This window comes from Ambystoma mexicanum, chromosome 2q (assembly GCF_040938575.1).
Source record: "Ambystoma mexicanum isolate Mex_15411 chromosome 2q, UKY_AmexF1_1, whole genome shotgun sequence".
NCBI classification, from domain to species: Eukaryota; Metazoa; Chordata; class Amphibia; order Caudata; family Ambystomatidae; genus Ambystoma; species Ambystoma mexicanum.
This window is the reverse complement of record NC_090924.1, coordinates 185,971,900-185,981,109: the sequence shown is the minus strand read 5'-3', so window position 1 is coordinate 185,981,109 and position 9,210 is coordinate 185,971,900. Positions and strand designations below refer to the sequence as shown.

The 9,210-nt window shown below is 44.2% G+C and overlaps 2 non-coding genes across 2 annotated transcripts; both read left to right on the top strand.

Annotated features, from left to right (window-relative positions):
- Positions 1–3,456: 3,456 nt before the first annotated feature.
- On the top strand, positions 3,457–3,561 carry LOC138570672 (U6 spliceosomal RNA). Its single transcript, XR_011303708.1, has one exon. It is a non-coding gene; the product is annotated as a U6 spliceosomal RNA (small nuclear RNA).
- A 5,544-nt stretch (positions 3,562–9,105) lies between these two features.
- On the top strand, positions 9,106–9,210 carry LOC138570671 (U6 spliceosomal RNA). Its single transcript, XR_011303707.1, has one exon. It is a non-coding gene; the product is annotated as a U6 spliceosomal RNA (small nuclear RNA).

Genomic DNA, 9,210 nt, shown 5'->3' with positions numbered 1-9,210 from the left:
TAAGCCAGCTCCTGTTCTTGCCTTGTCCTTGATCCAGCCATGGGCCCACATGCACTCAGAGGAATAGAGTGTTTCTCGTGTCTATGGGTCTGCCGTGATGCTCTCACGCTTGCATCACCCAGCCTTCGTGATGGGGAGGGTGTGTCAATTTGCAAGCACCCTGCAGCATGAATCTGTTTATCTTTAAATATAATTGCCATTAAACCAAACCCTTTAGGACCGGATCAATACGGCAGAAAAAGAATGCTGATGTATTGCTGTTTGCCTCTTAATTTCATACCATCCAACATATAAATGGTGTTTGGTCAATGATTTGCCATATCAAATGTCCTTATGTCACAGGCAGAAAGTTCAGAGGTCCTAATCAATGGTTTGGTTGGCTCTCCCTTTGCGCTTGCCTTAAGGCGCCAGCACCAGAGGCTGCCCGATTGCGCCCTGAAAGCAACCAATGTTGAGCCATCCTTTAAGAGATTCTGAGGCTGATTTCAATGTTATTTTTGCTGCTGATTTAACGATTGCTCAACCTTCGACCCACGTCTAGTTTCCTTGGCTATGCCCTTGACATCTTTTACAGCTTGCATTGGTGGGAGATGATGTGAGTTTATCGAGAGCAACGGGATATGAGGCATGTGGGCCATAAAAAACAGCTCTGGGATTTTTTTTTAATCAGAAAGCCCCTTTAAGTAGGGAACTTTGGATGGACAGCCCTGCTGAGAGCAAAAGGATTACACAAAAGATAAGTGGGTCAGTGGGTCAAGGGATAGCACATCTGACTGTGAGTCAGTTTATTGTTAGTCCAAATCCTACCCGTTTCAACATTTTTCCAGGCTTTTTGTTTAATTTCTTAACAGATCCATTCCTATGTAGCTCAGCAACACATGTACTAATATTGGAATGATAATGGGAACATTGAATTGGCCCCTGCTCTGAAGGATGACACGTACATTTGTAAAGCATTCACTATTTTTAGCACATGACGGGACAGAAACTTTGTTAATTTGCAAGTCTTTATTTTTTAATTCATCTTTTTTGATGAAGATTGAAATTGTATGTTCATAGGGGCTGACGCCTGGGCAGCGGCAGGCAATTTGGAGAACAGAAATATTATTCATACATATTAAACAACAACACAATACATTTTGCGCCAAATTCAACACTAATGCCTCAGGAGCCTTTTACTTGTGAGTCCTAGTGACTGAATGAACAGCCCCGTCCCCTTCAATTTCTTGACTTGTACTTTTAGAAGTGGCACGGTTCCCATTCGACCAAATTCAGTATTATCACTTTCCCCATTGTTGTGCACGCCAGCGTAAACTGCTTTAAGGTGCTATTTGCAAACATCGCTCTGAACTACAGCTTTATTTGCTTCTAGGCCTTTATCTTTAATTGGGGCTGAGCAGTGTACTCTGGATTTGGCTGCTTTTAGTTGGTTGATTTCTTTTTTGATTTCTGTAACCTTCAAAGAGTCCCATTGTGAAATACCATTGTCAGAATATGCTACAGTGCATGAAAACTTAAAATAAATGGTTGTGAGAGGGAGAGGGAGAGGGGGAGGGAGGGGGCGGGGGGAGAAAGAGAGCGGGCGGGAGGGAGGAAGGAGGGAGGGAAGGAGGAAGGGAGAGAGAGAGAGAGACAGAGAGAGAGGAAACAAAGAAAATATGGTATTCGGGGGTTGGGGGGCTATGTTTTTACATGGAAAAGATTTTAGGCTTTTAATCAAGTGGAAATGGCTCTGTGGCTGGTATCTCAGCCTGTTGATGCTTTGTTGAGTTGCTTGGAACATGCAAGGAAGGAGACCTGAAGCACTCCCAACCAGGTTGCATGTCTCCAAGTTACTGAAATCCCACAGACCTCCTCCCTGTGCCACAAAGTTCTGGGCACTGAGCTCTGTAGTTCCCCACAAGTCGCAAAGCACCCCAGATTTACTTTCTCAAAGTTGCTAGTGACTGCTACCCCACCTCGACCACTATATTTTCCCCAGATACTTGCTACTGTGGAGTAAGCAGGGCTAATAAAGAGGGAGAGGGGGTTTGCCTATGCAAATCATCTGCCAGGATCCTACCTGGCAGGTCATTCCATCTTACCAGCTGACACCTGGGCAGCGGCAGGTCATTTGGAGAACAGACATATACGGACAGGCCACAAAGCAAAGGTTGGGCCGTTGATTGAGGATCCCTTTAGCCATGCCTCCCTAAGTTACCGAGGTCCAGAAAAATTCCACCCTCAGCTCTCATAGAGAGGTCCTTGGCCGATCGTGGCCGATCAGGGGAGTAAAGGGTCGGGGGTGACTGCACACTGCCTCACCTTTTCACTGCTTTCTACAGTGGTAATGCTTTTGCAGAAGGGGCCAGTACAAGTGATTTTGTTCTGCGCTGTGGGAAAGTGGTTAATGTCAGTGGATAAATGTCAAACTACTTGCGCTGTTCAACACACATACATGCAGAGAAATAATGTTATGTTTTTTGGGGAAGATCTAGAGGGTCCTGCTGATGATTTATTAAACTGTCTGCTACTCTTTCTTTTACATAGAGTCTTCCCTGCCCAGGAATGTTTAAGGCATATTGTATGTCCCTCCCTTACAATGAAAACTCTGTTGAAAGCACAGAGGTACATAGGAATGGATCTGTTAAGAAATGAAACAAAAAGCCTGGAAAATGTCGAACCAGGTAGTATTTGGACTTACAAAAGACGGACTCACAGTCAAATGTGCTATCCGTTGACCCACTGACCCCCTTACCTTTTGTGTAATACTTTTGCTCTCAGTAGGGTTGTCCAAAGTTCTCTTCTTAAAGCGGCTTTCTTATAAAAAATCCTAGACCTGCTTTTTGTGGCACACATGCCTCATATCCCGTTGCTCTTGATAAACTCACATAATCTCCCCCCAATACAAGCTGTAAAAGATTTCCAGGCCTTATCCGAGCAAACTAGACGTGGGTCGAAGGTTCAGCAATCCTTAAATCAGCAGTAAAGTTAACATTGAAATCAGCCTCAGAATCTCTTCAAGGATGGTCCAACATCTATTGCTTACAGGGCTCAATCGGACAGCTTCTGGCACTGATGCCTTAAGCCACTTCCTGTTGTTGCCTTGTCCTTGATACAGCCATGGGCCCACATACACTCAGTGGTACAGAGTTTTTCTCATGTCTATGGGTCTATTGTGATGCTCTCAGGCTTGCATCACCCAGCCATTGTGATGGGGAGGGGTGTCATTTTGCAAGCACCCTGGAGCATGAATCTGTATATCTTCAAATATAATTGGCATTAAACCAAACCCTTTAGGACCAGATCAATACAGCAGCAAAGAATGCTTATTCATTGTTGTTTCCCTCTTCATTTCATACCACCCGATATTTAAATGGTGTTTGGACTTTCTACCCTCTGACATAAGGACATTTGGTATGGCAAACCTTTGACTAGATGTCCTAATCAATGGTTTGATTGACTCTCCCTTTGCACTTGCTTCAGCAACACATGTACTAATATTGGAATGATAATGTGAACATTAAATTGTCCCCTGCTCTAAAGGATGACACGCACATTCGTAAAGCATTCACTATTTTTGGCACATGACAGGACAGAAACTTTCTTAATTTGCAAGTCTTTATTTTTTAATACATGTTTTTTTAATGAAGATTGAAATTGTATGTTCATACATATTACACGACAACACAATACATTTTGCGCCAAATTCAACACTCATGCCTCAGGAGCCTTTTACTTGTGAGTCCTATTGACTGAATGAACAGCCCCCTCTCCTTCAATTTCTTGACTTGTACTTTTAGAAGTGGCACGCTTCTTTTGTTTTTTTATCCCATTTTACCAAACTCCGTTTTATCAGTTTCCACCTTGTTGTGCACTCCAGCGTAAACTGCTTTAAGGTGCTATTTGCAAACATTGTTCTGAACTACAGCTTTACTTGCTTCTAGGCCTTAATCTTTAATTGGGGCTGAGCAGTGTACTCTGGCTTTGGCTGCTTTTAGTTGGTTGGTTTCTTTTTTGATTTCTGTAACTTTCAAAGAGTCCCATTGTGAAATACCGTTGTCAGAATGTGCTACAGTGCATGAAAACTTAAAATAAATGGTTGTGAGAGGGAGAGGGGGAGGGAGGGGGCGGGGGGAGAAAGAGAGCGGGCGGGAGGGGGAAGGTTAAGGAGGGAGGGAGAGAGAGAGAGAGAGAGAGAGAGAGAGAGAGAGAGAGAGAGAGAGAGAGAGAGAGAGAGAGAGAGAGAGAGAGAGAGAGAGAGAGAGAGAGAGAGAGAGAGAAAACAAAGAAAATATGGTATTCGGGGGGGCTATGTTTTTACATGGAAAAGATTTTAGGCTTTTAATCAAGTGGAAAGAGGCTCTGTGGCTGGTATCTCAGCCTGTTGATGCTTTGTTGAGTTGCTTGGAACATGCAACAAAGGTGACCTGAAGCACTCCCGACCAGGTTGCATGTCTCTAATTTACTGAAATCCCACAGACCTCCTCCGTGTGCCACAAAGTACCTGAGCTCTGCAGTTGTTCCCCACAAGTCGCCAAGCTTCCCAGATTTACTTTCTCAGAGTTGCTAGTTACTGCTACCCCACCTCGACCACTATATTTTCCCCAGATACTTGCTACTGTGCAGAAAGCAGGGCTAAGAGAGAGGGAGAAGGGGTGTGCCTATGCAAATCATCTGCCAGGATCATTCCTGGGAGGTCATTCCATCCCACCAAATGACACCCGAGCAGCGGCACATAATTTGGAGAACAGAAATATTCGGACAGGCCACAAAGCAAAGGCTGGGCCGTTGATTGAGGAACCCTTTAGCCATGTCTCCCTAAGTTACCGAGGTCCAGAAAAATTCCACCCTCAGCTCTCATAGAGAGGTCCTTGGCCGATCGTGGCCGATCAGGGCCGTGAAGGGTCGGGGTGACTGCACACTGCCTCACCTTTTCACTGCTTTCTACAGCGGTAATGCTTTTGCAGAAGGGACCTGTACAAGTGATTTTATTCTGCGCTGTGGGAAAGTGACATTTAACCACTGGCATTAAGCAAACGACTTGCGCTGCTCAACGCACATACATGCAGAGAAATCATTTCATGTTTTTTGGGGAAGGTCTAGAGGGTTCTGCTGATTATTTATGAAGCTGTACGCTACTATTGCTTTTACAGAGAGTCTTCCCTGCCCAGGAATGTTTAAGGCATACTGTATATCCCTCCCTTACAATGAAAACTCTGTTAAAAGCACAGAGGTACATAGGAATGGATCTGTTAAGAAATGAAACGAAAAACTTGGACAAAATGTCGAAACGGGTAGGATTTGGACTTAGCACATCTGACTGTGAGTCAGTTAATTGTATCTCTTCACCCACTGACCCCCTTTCCTTTTGTGTAATCCTTTTGCTCTCAATAGGATTTCCCAAAGTGGCTTTCATATAAAAGATCATAGACCTGCATTTTGTGGCACACAAGCCTCATATCCCGTTGCTCTTTATAAATTCACATCATCTCCCACCAATACAAGCTGTAAAAGATTTTCAGGGCTTAGCCAAGCAAACTAGACTTGGGTCGAAGGTTAAGCAATCCTTAAATCAGCAGCAGAGTTAACATTGAAATCAGCCTCAGAATCTCTTAAAGGATGGTCCAACATCTGTTGCTTGCAGCACGCAATGGGGCAGCCTGGGTGCTGACAGCTTAAGCCAGCTCCTGTTCTTGCCTTGTCCTTGATCCAGCCATGGGCCCACATGCACTCAGGGGAATAGAGTGTTTCTCGTGTCTATGGGTCTGCCGTGATGCTCTCACGCTTGCATCACCCAGCCTTCGTGATGGGGAGGGTGTGTCAATTTGCAAGCACCCTGCAGCATGAATCTGTTTATCTTTAAATATAATTGCCATTAAACCAAACCCTTTAGGACCGGATCAATACGGCAGAAAAAGAATGCTGATGTATTGCTGTTTGCCTCTTAATTTCATACCATCCAACATATAAATGGTGTTTGGTCAATGATTTGCCATATCAAATGTCCTTATGTCACAGGCAGAAAGTTCAGAGGTCCTAATCAATGGTTTGGTTGGCTCTCCCTTTGCGCTTGCCTTAAGGCGCCAGCACCAGAGGCTGCCCGATTGCGCCCTGAAAGCAACCAATGTTGACCCATCCTTTAAGAGATTCTGAGGCTGATTTCAATGTTATTTTTGCTGCTGATTTAACGATTGCTCAACCTTCGACCCACGTCTAGTTTCCTTGGCTATGCCCTTGACATCTTTTACAGCTTGCATTGGTGGGAGATGATGTGAGTTTATCGAGAGCAACGGGATATGAGGCATGTGGGCCATAAAAAACAGCTCTGGGATTTTTTTTTAATAAGAAAGCCCCTTTAAGTAGGGAACTTTGGATGGACAGCCCTGCTGAGAGCAAAAGGATTACACAAAAGATAAGGGGGTCAGTGGGTCAAGGGATAGCACATCTGACTGTGAGTCAGTTTATTGTTAGTCCAAATCCTACCTGTTTCAACATTTTTCCAGGCTTTTTGTTTAATTTCTTAACAGATCCATTCCTATGTAGCTCAGCAACACATGTACTAATATTGGAATGATAATGGGAACATTGAATTGGCCCCTGCTCTGAAGGATGACACGTACATTTGTAAAGCATTCACTATTTTTAGCACATGACGGGACAGAAACTTTGTTAATTTGCAAGTCTTTATTTTTTAATTCATCTTTTTTGATGAAGATTGAAATTGTATGTTCATAGGGGCTGACGCCAGGGCAGCGGCAGGCAATTTGGAGAACAGAAATATTATTCATACATATTAAACAACAACACAATACATTTTGCGCCAAATTCAACACTAATGCCTCAGGAGCCTTTTACTTGTGAGTCCTAGTGACTGAATGAACAGCCCCGTCCCCTTCAATTTCTTGACTTGTACTTTTAGAAGTGGCACGGTTCCCATTCGACCAAATTCAGTATTATCACTTTCCCCATTGTTGTGCACGCCAGCGTAAACTGCTTTAAGGTGCTATTTGCAAACATCGCTCTGAACTACAGCTTTATTTGCTTCTAGGCCTTTATCTTTAATTGGGGCTGAGCAGTGTACTCTGGATTTGGCTGCTTTTAGTTGGTTGATTTCTTTTTTGATTTCTGTAACCTTCAAAGAGTCCCATTGTGAAATACCATTGTCAGAATATGCTACAGTGCATGAAAACTTAAAATAAATGGTTGTGAGAGGGAGAGGGAGAGGGAGAGGGGGAGGGAGGGGGCGGGGGGAGAAAGAGAGCGGGCGGGAGGGAGGAAGGAGGGAGGGAAGGAGGAAGGGAGAGAGAGAGAGAGACAGAGAGAGAGGAAACAAAGAAAATATGGTATTCGGGGGTTGGGGGGCTATGTTTTTACATGATTAAAAGCCTAAAATCTTTTCCAAGTGGAAATGGCTCTGCCTGTTGATGCTTTGTTGAGTTGCTTGGAACATGCAAGGAAGGAGACCTGAAGCACTCCCAACCAGGTTGCATGTCTCCAAGTTACTGAAATCCCACAGACCTCCTCCCTGTGCCACAAAGTTCTGGGCACTGAGCTCTGTAGTTCCCCACAAGTCGCAAAGCACCCCAGATTTACTTTCTCAAAGTTGCTAGTGACTGCTACCCCACCTCGACCACTATATTTTCCCCAGATACTTGCTACTGTGGAGTAAGCAGGGCTAATAAAGAGGGAGAGGGGGTTTGCCTATGCAAATCATCTGCCAGGATCCTACCTGGCAGGTCATTCCATCTTACCAGCTGACACCTGGGCAGCGGCAGGTAATTTGGAGAATAGACATATACGGACAGGCCACAAAGCAAAGGTTGGGCCGTTGATTGAGGATCCCTTTAGCCATGCCTCCCTAAGTTACCGAGGTCCAGAAAAATTCCACCCTCAGCTCTCATAGAGAGGTCCTTGGCCGATCGTGGCCGATCAGGGGAGTAAAGGGTCGGGGGTGACTGCACACTGCCTCACCTTTTCACTGCTTTCTACAGCGGTAATGCTTTTGCAGAAGGGACCTGTACAAGTGATTTTATTCTGCGCTGTGGGAAAGTGACATTTAACCACTGGCATTAAGCAAACGACTTGCGCTGCTCAACGCACATACATGCAGAGAAATAATGTTATGTTTTTTGGGGAAGATCTAGAGGGTCCTGCTGATGATTTATTAAACTGTCTGCTACTCTTTCTTTTACATAGAGTCTTCCCTGCCCAGGAATGTTTAAGGCATATTGTATGTCCCTCCCTTACAATGAAAACTCTGTTGAAAGCACAGAGGTACATAGGAATGGATCTGTTAAGAAATGAAACAAAAAGCCTGGAAAATGTCGAACCAGGTAGTATTTGGACTTACAAAAGACGGACTCACAGTCAAATGTGCTATCCGTTGACCCACTGACCCCCTTACCTTTTGTGTAATACTTTTGCTCTCAGTAGGGTTGTCCAAAGTTCTCTTCTTAAAGCGGCTTTCTTATAAAAAATCCTAGACCTGCTTTTTGTGGCACACATGCCTCATATCCCGTTGCTCTTGATAAACTCACATCATCTCCCCCCAATACAAGCTGTAAAAGATTTCCAGGCCTTATCCGAGCAAACTAGACGTGGGTCGAAGGTTCAGCAATCCTTAAATCAGCAGTAAAGTTAACATTGAAATCAGCCTCAGAATCTCTTCAAGGATGGTCCAACATCTATTGCTTACAGGGCTCAATCGGACAGCTTCTGGCACTGATGCCTTAAGCCACTTCCTGTTGTTGCCTTGTCCTTGATACAGCCATGGGCCCACATACACTCAGTGGTACAGAGTTTTTCTCATGTCTATGGGTCTATTGTGATGCTCTCAGGCTTGCATCACCCAGCCATTGTGATGGGGAGGGGTGTCATTTTGCAAGCACCCTGGAGCATGAATCTGTATATCTTCAAATATAATTGGCATTAAACCAAACCCTTTAGGACCAGATCAATACAGCAGCAAAGAATGCTTATTCATTGTTGTTTCCCTCTTCATTTCATACCACCCGATATTTAAATGGTGTTTGGACTTTCTACCCTCTGACATAAGGACATTTGGTATGGCAAACCTTTGACTAGATGTCCTAATCAATGGTTTGATTGACTCTCCCTTTGCACTTGCTTCAGCAACACATGTACTAATATTGGAATGATAATGTGAACATTAAATTGTCCCCTGCTCTAAAGGATGACACGCACATTCGTAAAGCATTCACTATTTTT